Source organism: Phyllostomus hastatus, unplaced genomic scaffold (genome assembly GCF_019186645.2).
Source record: "Phyllostomus hastatus isolate PE091 unplaced genomic scaffold, TTU_PhHast_1.1 phas_contig_37, whole genome shotgun sequence".
In the NCBI taxonomy this organism is placed as follows: Eukaryota; Metazoa; Chordata; class Mammalia; order Chiroptera; family Phyllostomidae; genus Phyllostomus; species Phyllostomus hastatus.
This window is the reverse complement of record NW_025333867.1, coordinates 4,877,374-4,886,624: the sequence shown is the minus strand read 5'-3', so window position 1 is coordinate 4,886,624 and position 9,251 is coordinate 4,877,374.

Genomic DNA, 9,251 nt, shown 5'->3' with positions numbered 1-9,251 from the left:
GAAGAGCTAGCTCCATGAACCCTTCAAGAATTATACTGGTAGAGGACTGGGAGGAAGGGAGATTCTTATCTTGAGCAAAACTGGAGTTGCAGTACTCAGTGTTCCACCCACTTGTACCTACATGTCTGGGAGCAGTCTCAATTACCACCCTACCCAAGCTGGCCACAGAATTTGGCCTTTTTTAAATTCACCTGAAATAATCCACCTGCTCATAAGAGGCATTATGAGCAGTGCAAACTTACTGAAGCTTTTCAGGAAGTTGTAGTGGTGGAATTAAAAATTAGATACTTAATTTATAGTTAATTAATTCCAATAAGATATCTGTGTTGCCCCCACAAGCCCTTCTCAGCCACACTACCCTGGCCATCTTCTTTTCTTTCTCCTTCCTCCATGCAGCTTTGATCCCTGGTTCTGAATTTTCTCTAGTACTTTAAACTCCATTTCCCTTCAAATGTATTATTGTAAGTCATCAAAATGCTCTGAAACTGTACTGTCTAATATGGTAGCCAATGATCACATGCGATATTGAGTATCTGCAATGTGGTTAGTCAGATTTAGGAAGTGCTAGGAGTTATAATTCACAATGGATTTTTAAAATTATTTTATTGTTGTTTAATTAGTTTAAACTTCATGTAAAATGTCTAAAATATCTCATTAATACATTTTTATATTGATTGCAATTGTAAGTAAAAATCTTTTGTCTATATTGAGTTAAATAAAATATATTATTAGAACCAATTTTACCTGTTCCATTTCATCTTTTAATATGGGAATTTAAATTTTCCTGCCAATATTTAAAATTGGCAGGAAAATTTAAATTACATATGTGTTTCACATTATATTTCTATTGACAGCACTGCTCTAAGAAATGAAAGGAACTTCATGTTAAGAAGATCAAAACTGATATGTATTTCATTGTATAAATGTACCACATTTTTTATATAATCTTCAGTCGAAGGACACTTAGGTTGTTTCCATGTGCTGGCCACCATGCATAATGCTGCAGTGAACATCAGGGTGCTCATATCTTGTAAAGAAATGTTTTCAGTTTTGAGGTTAGATATTCAGCTATAAGAAAAGATGAAATACTGCCATTTGCAACAATATGGGTGGACCTTGAGAATATCATGCTAACTGAAATAACTTAGAAAAACTTAAGAACCTTATGATTTCACTCATATAGGGATATGAAACAGAAAGCAACAAAGAAAGACCAATACTCCATAGAAATCATTTTAGGAATCATCTTCTAAGAGGCTTACCAAACTCCTTCATATGTGTGTGCATGTATGTGTGTGTATTCTCAAAAGGATTCTCAAACCATGGTGCTAAATACTTGAAATACTTCTCCATATCATTACAAATGCTAACTTTTTATGTAGAATTTTCACAATACCAATTATTTATGTTGGGAAAGAAGTCAAACGGGGCCTGGTGTTCACCAGTAGCCCAGCTCCATGAATCTCTGTGCATTTGGGAGAGAGTAGAGCAGAGACTGGAGCCTGAAAGTCAATCAACCTACAAGGGAATTGAATCTATAGCCACAGCCTCATTAGAATATCTATCACTCCCATCACATGTTGTAGCTAATTCTCTTATCATTAATACAAATGACATTGTAATTACTTGTGTAAGTAATTGTCTCTACCACAAGACTGGGAGCTTTGTGAGGGCAAGGATCTTTATCTGTCATTCATCAACATGTCCACAATGCCTAGTAGCATATAGGTAGTCAGTGCTCAATATTTATTTATTAAATAAATCTTTAATGAAAATTTAATTAAGTAAATTTTCTGTTCACTGCACCCTAAACCACACATTGATCAATCAACTGCCTAGCTCAAAAATGTTATCTAAGTTATTCATTATGGCAGAGATAGGAAAGAGGCAGCTGGGTGATACTAATACGTAAATGAAATGAAGTATAATGATAATAAGTCACATTAATAAAAATAATGGCTAACACTTACTGAGGGCTCATTGGATGGCATTGTGCTAATCATTTAACCCTTTTTCACTTATCATCACAACAACTAACCAGTTAACTACTACTATCATCCCCATTTTACACATAAGGAGACTGAGACTTAGAAGATTAAAGTAATTTGCCCAAAGACATCCAACAAGCAAGTGAAAGCTTTTAAATTTAGTCTTACTCTAGAACCTGAGTCTTAACACTAAGCAAGATGATTGACCCAGGGCATTGTGAACCTGAGAAATATGAAGAAGGCCCTCCAAAAATTGTCCTCCTAAGGGATAGAATGCAGGAGCGTTTATCCACAGTGCCCATCCCCCATTGGTGGATTGTTGTTTGGGGACGATAACTTCCCCAAGCCTTCCAGGGGCAGCTGTCTATGTGTATGCATGTGTGTGCAAGTACATGCAAATGTATGGGGGGTTGGGGGTGCACTGAGCTACTTCAGACCTCTCCAGCATCAGAAAAGCAGAAAACAAAAACACCTAATGTAAGCCTGAGTCACCACCTGTAGCAAGAAGTGACTGGGTGAGATTGAGAACATCCAGTCTCTACAGGGAATTTAATATCCAAGGCTTAACAGAATCAGCTAGATCACTTCTCATCCTTCTGGCTAAGATCAAGTACAGAATCAGCTAGAGATCCCACTGCAGCCACCTTTCCTGAAACTGTAGTTGATAGCCACTTTTCTCCCTCTTCTAGCACCCATTCTAGCTTTATCTCACCCTTGGCCAGCATTATAGCTGATTGCTGGCCAAGTGGGGTGACGAAGACATTGGACCCTTTATTGCTTTGCCCTTGTTAGACCATTGTTGCTGCAACTGCCTATTCACCAATTTTACTGAGCATGGAAACACTAAGAGACACTCCAGTGAATCCACTAGCTTTGCAGACACCCTCCTTGTCCACTCTAGGTGGAGCAGTATTTGTAACACTCAGGGTCTGTCACATAGCAGGTCTGGATAAGAATCCAGGCCTCTTCTCTTCCTGCTTGTATGCTAGTATAAGGCACACAAATTATCAAGTTGTAGCTATAATTGGTGGCTCCTGTCATAGTTCCTAATAGAAGAGTTTCTCTAATTAGTAGAGAAATGAGAAGCTTAAATTCTGCAATTGAGACACTGGGAAACATTATGAGAAAGGCCACTATTATTTGCATTTCTTGGTTCTCACACTTATATATCCTACTGATTGGGAGCATAGACCATATCTGTCAGCTGTGGATTCTGTGCATATAAGTATTCAGACAGTGGCCTCCCAACCCTATCAGTGTATTGTTCCTGAGCAGGAGACTTGATTTCACTAGGTCAAGCCAATGTCCTATTAGGCAAACTGCCTCAAGATGGCACAATATATAGTAGGACCAGTATAAACTATGATCACCATGTCCATTGTCACACCTCCTTTATCATAAAGTATGTCCCTCCACCAGAGGAAATATGTCAGAAAAATCAAGTATTTGGAAGTTTATCAGAGTATAGTTCTGGCAGAGGCACTGTGAACAGGACAAATTCATATCAAAAGAGGTGTCAATTCCATAAAAACAAATATCTCCTCTCTCCAGGAAAAAAGGGCTCTTACGTAGTCAATCAAGTAGCTTGCTTCTCTCTTTTTGGGATTTACTAACAATCTGTGCTCCTGACAGGCTGGGCATTCCAAAAGGCAGTAGTTACACCAGCTTTTGTAAGCAGGAGCTTTAGCTGCTTGGCTAGGCTTATGCCCTCTCCATAATGTGGTTTTTCTGTACACAAACATATCAGGTAAGCACTAGAGCAGCTGAGAACAAAGGCTAACACACATTGGACAAGTCATCCCATCTACTTGCTTACTGAATTCCTCCTCTGCAATAAAGGCTTTACATAGAGCATAAAAATGAGACACAAATATCCAGGATTTTGTGCCCACTCCTTAGGTACACCCGTATGCCTCTTCTCCAGAACTCTTTGTCTCCAACTGCCCATTTTACACCTTCATTACCCCTGACAAAAAGTAGACACTATTCAGGAGGCAGATGTTGTTTCTCCCTCCATACTAAGTAGATAATCAGTGCTCATAGCTCTGTTCAGGGGGAAACTGCACCCTAATGTCTTTTAGGACCACCCCTAAGTGAAGCTGCAATAGAGCAGTAATGAATTTTCAGCTTACACCAAGGTATCCAACCAAGTGATCTTTGAATAAGGTCCATGTTGTTGTTGTTGTTTTCTCTTTCATTAATTAGTCACAGCGAAGACCCTCCTGAGGCCATACATGTGCATTCAGGGAGAGGTATTGCTGCTATAGAGGTAAATGATATGAAAGGTTGGCACACTTGCTCACCTAATTTACTTTGCCTTCTAGACTTGCTCAGGCCTAATCCTTAATGTACTCTTTTCCTCTTGCAGCAGATTGCTGCTGCACCTGTCTGTCTGTTTGATTCATTGGGTGTGAATATGACCACAGCTAGATCATGATGGGCACCTGTAATTTCACAGCCACTTGATGATCCACGGTCAGCACCAAGTCTCAACCAAGCCCCAGGAGCACTGCAAGATCTTAAAGTTGAGCAGTCCTCTGCTACAGAAGGTGTGAGCTGGCGTTCTAATCCGCCCGTCTGCACTGTAATTCTTTTATTGGGGTTTCTAGAGGTTCCATTCAACAAGGCCTAGCACAGATCTCTCGAGCCTATTGAACCTACTGGGTCACACAACTCTAGTGACAGAGCAGTTGATAATCCAGTACACCTTTTTCTGCTACACAGTCCTCTCTTGCTCTCGGCTGCACTCAGAGCTGAAAGTTGAGTCACCTACCGCATGGACTGAAGCAGAACAATATTCCTAAGTGTGTTATATGTGGCCTGTGAAATCAAGGAGCTATCAAGTGCCACCTCTTTTTTTTTTTTTTTTTTTTTGCAATAGGGGCTACAAAGTGCAATAGCTTTTCCTTCACTTCCAAGGGTGTAGCCTGTGCTTCTGTGCCCCACATGACATCTCTTCAGCAAATCTCTGATTTAAGCCATAGCTCTGGTGAACATTTTTGTGGGCACTCTGATACAATGACAGTGTTTCAACTCAAGCAGGAAGTCTTAAGGTCTTCTTTGATACTCCAGATGTCCTTTAGATAGTGTCCATGTACATTCTAGAAATTTGAGCAACAGGAGTGTGGAGAAACGTTCCAAATTCCAGTCCTTCAGGCTTTCAGTTCCTGGTGGAATTGAGCACAACTGCCCAGAGAAACATCCTCCATATGAACCCTGATGCTGTCTTTGCTTTTCCTCTCTCTCTCTCTCTCCTTCTTGTTTACCTTCTTCTCCCTAGAATAACATTCCAAACAAACTAACTGTACACAACTTCTTGTCACAAATTCTCATTTCAGATAAAACCAAAAGAGGATGCCCAGCCTTTGGTAGATTCTGAATCCTTATGTTTTATCTCCCACTCTGTGGCACTTGTGCATCTTCCTAGAGTATCCAGCACTTGCCTCCTATTATCCAGGTCCAGTTAGCATGGTGTCAACAATATAGAAGATTCCATGAGAAGCAAGATTCCTGAAGGACTCAATGTTTAAAGAGAATGGAAAGGTAATCCTAGTCCTAGGGAAAGGCATTGAATGCGCACTGGAGTCATTTTCACAAAGGAGGAAAGTGCTTTTGTTCTACTTTACCAACAGGGCATTTGCCAGCTCAGTAACCATACAATGAGTATAAAAGGCTATTTTTATCTATTTTAGTAAAAATACCACAACTGGCACAATAGCAGCTGCTATTGGAGCCACAACTTGGACATAGCCTACTAACATACACCCTGACTCACCTAATTTTTTTCAAGGGCTAAAAGGATGGGTGAAATGGGTATGTGATGGAGGTCATCATTTCTACATTTTTAAGTCTTTGCTGGTAGTGCAATCTCTGCATTTCCCCTTAGGGTACAATACACTTCTGATTTACTATCTTGGACCAGGAAGAAGAGATGATTTCAGGAACTTCCATTGGCCCTTCCTACCATAAGAACTCTTATCACAGATGAGACAGGGCTCTATCAGTTGCTAAGCATATCAATACCGACTACACTTTGGGGAGTCCATAGACATATTGGATGCACTAGGAGACAGACTTTGGACATAACTCCTTTTAACCCCTGGCCTCCATTTTGAATGCTTAGAATCAGTGTCCATTTAGTCCTTGTGTCAAATAACCCTTGAATCTGGTAATTCAATTTGTACAGTGTACTTGTCTTTGAGTATATAACTTTTGGTCCCTTAGGGGATATATTAGGGAACACATTGTAGATAATTCATGATAGCATCACAAGGTTCTTCCTCAAGGGACTTGGCATCCCCCTGGCCTACAGAGGAAATTAAGCTTCTCAAAGATACCATTGTCCTTTCACCAGTGTATTCTGCATTGCATAATTGAAGGCAGTGTCCACAAAGCCTTCCCAGGAAACACAAACAGGTGTTGAGGCTTCTGATTCCTTCCTCAACATTCTGTCAAGGCTATTTCACTATCTCTGCTTCATTTACTGTATGTAGGCTTTCTGCATTCAAGCTTCAAGGAACCATTTCAGCAGGGTATTCAGACTGGCTGTAGGAGTCCTTGCCCTACTATTAAATTCAGAATCATGGACATTCCTCCTATGTCATTAAATGCTCCCTTATCCAACCTGATAATTTGTCCCCTTTTCTTCTCCACCTAAGTCTAATACCTACTATATTTACTCCTGGATTCTGGTATGTAGTCTCCTACTTGCTGCCACTAGGGTTATGTTGACAGCTGACTCTAATTTTTGGTCTGGAGGCAATAAGGAGAGGTTGGAGCGGACATTGAGGACAAACATGATCTTGTCAGGCACATGCCTCTGATGAAGTCTTTCTTTTTTCAAGTGTGGGAAAGTTGTTTTCCTGATCAAAGGGCAGGGGTTGCTTCTACCAGCCCAAAGGGCTCAAGAGGACTTAGGGACTCATGGTTCCTCATATTGCCCACAGTTATCTCCTTCCTGTATCTCAGGGTCTTCCCTGCCCCTATCAGGACCCTGACTTTAGCACAGACACCTGCCAAGGGTATAGATTTAATTACCTTTGCAGCCCTGCCAACCTTGTTATCAAATCCTGAACTGATATTCAGCAGTCTGTCCTGTGACTGCAAGACATGAGTATCTCTTTAAACACTGATATGGAGGCATTCCAGCCCTTGTGTTGATCCCTGAGTTGACAGCTGGCTGACCATAAAATTAAAAAAAAAAAAACAACAACTGCAAATTTCCTCATTCGTGTAAGTACCATTGCCCTTTCCTATTCAAGTGCCAGAGCTACTATGCAGGCTAATGTTTTATGTTCATCTTTTACCCACAACAGGTAAGAATAGTCTTAGTTAATTGTGATAGCATATCAAGAGATACTCCTCTTGTCATCTGACTGGTTAGTGACCCACTTCCAGAGACCTGACAAGCTGCTTTTGAGGCTTTCAAAGAACCATTTCAGCAACTCTATTGACATGTTTTGTTTTGCTTCATTTTTTCCAAAAGCATAACCTAAGATAACTACTTTGGTGTACTCAGATCATTTAGAAGGTAATCCTAGTGAGAAGCTATGAGGAAAACGAGGAGAAAAATATAAGAGATGATATAAGAGTATGTCAATGAAGTTACTGCTATGGGCAACCAGAACTCAATTTCACCAGGACTACCGTATTTTTAGAACTAGAAGACGCACCTTACCATAAAACACACCTAGATTTTAGGGGATGAAAATAGGAAAAAAATTTTGAAACAAAAAATGTGGTAAAATATTTAATAACCTGTGACCCCACTCCACCGTCACCCCCCCACCCCACAGCGAGCCAGGTAAGCTACATTCGGACTATAAAATGCACCCCCCCTTTCCTCCCAAATTTGGGGGGAAGTGTGTCTTATAGTTCAAAAAAGTTGGTACTTGAGAAGCGGACAAATGCCCTTACAAGTTGTCTTGCTAAGGGAAATTATTATTAGTCCTTGGTGAGGCAAGATGGATTTTCACAGATCAGTTCTTAGCAGTTTTCCTATTTCAGTTATGCTTTTTAGAAACCAGCCTATTGGCATTACTGTTGATTGGATTACTGTCTTATTTAATGCCTCTGTTTATTTTCGTTGACTCTGCTTGGCCTACCCTTTCCTCCCCACTTGCAAGCCCATTTGAATCCTCCTCATCATTTTGGTTCTGCCTTCTAAAGGAAGCCTTCATAAGCCACTCCAGCCAATATTTTAAATACTTATTCTGAATTTCCACTCTACTATCTTAACACTCATTTGGCACTTAATCTTAGTCATTCCCACAGTACTTACTGAGTACAGATTATGTACCAAGCACTCTTTCTTGATGGTGGAGATATAGCTGTAAGTAAATAAGACAAAATTTCTGCTCTTGTGGAACAAATATACAATAGCAAAAATAGGTGAGGTAGACAGACAACAAATATGTAGTAAGTGATCATAATTGCTATGGAGATAAGAAAAGCTGGGTGAGGATAGAGTTTGTGTGTGTGTGTGTGTGTGTGTGTGTGTGTGTGTCCACACAGGGGTTAGCTTTCCTAGACAGGGTTGTCAGGGAAGAACCTTTGAGTACTGGCCCCCAAAAAACGAGGAAGCATGTCTTGTGGACATCTGGAAGGGCAGCATTCCATGCAGAAGGAACAGTAAGCCTAGAGTGCTGATGCTTAATATGCACAGAGAGGGTTAGATGGCCTTTCAAGAGTTGCTGTGGATGTGGTCCATCTATATCAAGTTCTGTCTTAGATGTCACAGTAAAAATTTTTGCAATAGCATGGATGGAACTGGAAAGCATTATGCTAAGCAAAATAAGGCAGGCGGTGAAAGACAAATACCATATGATCTCACCTTTAACAGGAACCTAATCAACAAAACAAACAAACAAGTAAAATATAACCAAAGTCACTGAAATTGAGAGCAGGCTGACAGCGACCAGAGGGGAGAGGGGAGGGAATTTCAGGGGAAAAGGGTGAACAGTTTGCAGGAACAAGTATAAAGGACACATGGACAATGACAAGGTGGGGGTGGAAATGGGGAGGAGGTGGGGAGGGCTGGGGGGTGGGCTGGGATGGAGTAAAAGGCAGAAAACTGTACTTGAACAACAGTTAAAAGAAAAAGAAAAAAAGGAAAATAGAATAAAAATTTTTGAACTTTAACCTAAATAAAACAGTAAGCCATAAAAGTGTTCTAAGCAGAAAAATGTTTGGTCACAAATTCTGAAATGGTCATTCCAGCTGCTGAATGAATTTGGATGTAGAGAAATAAAAGGCGGTAGAAAG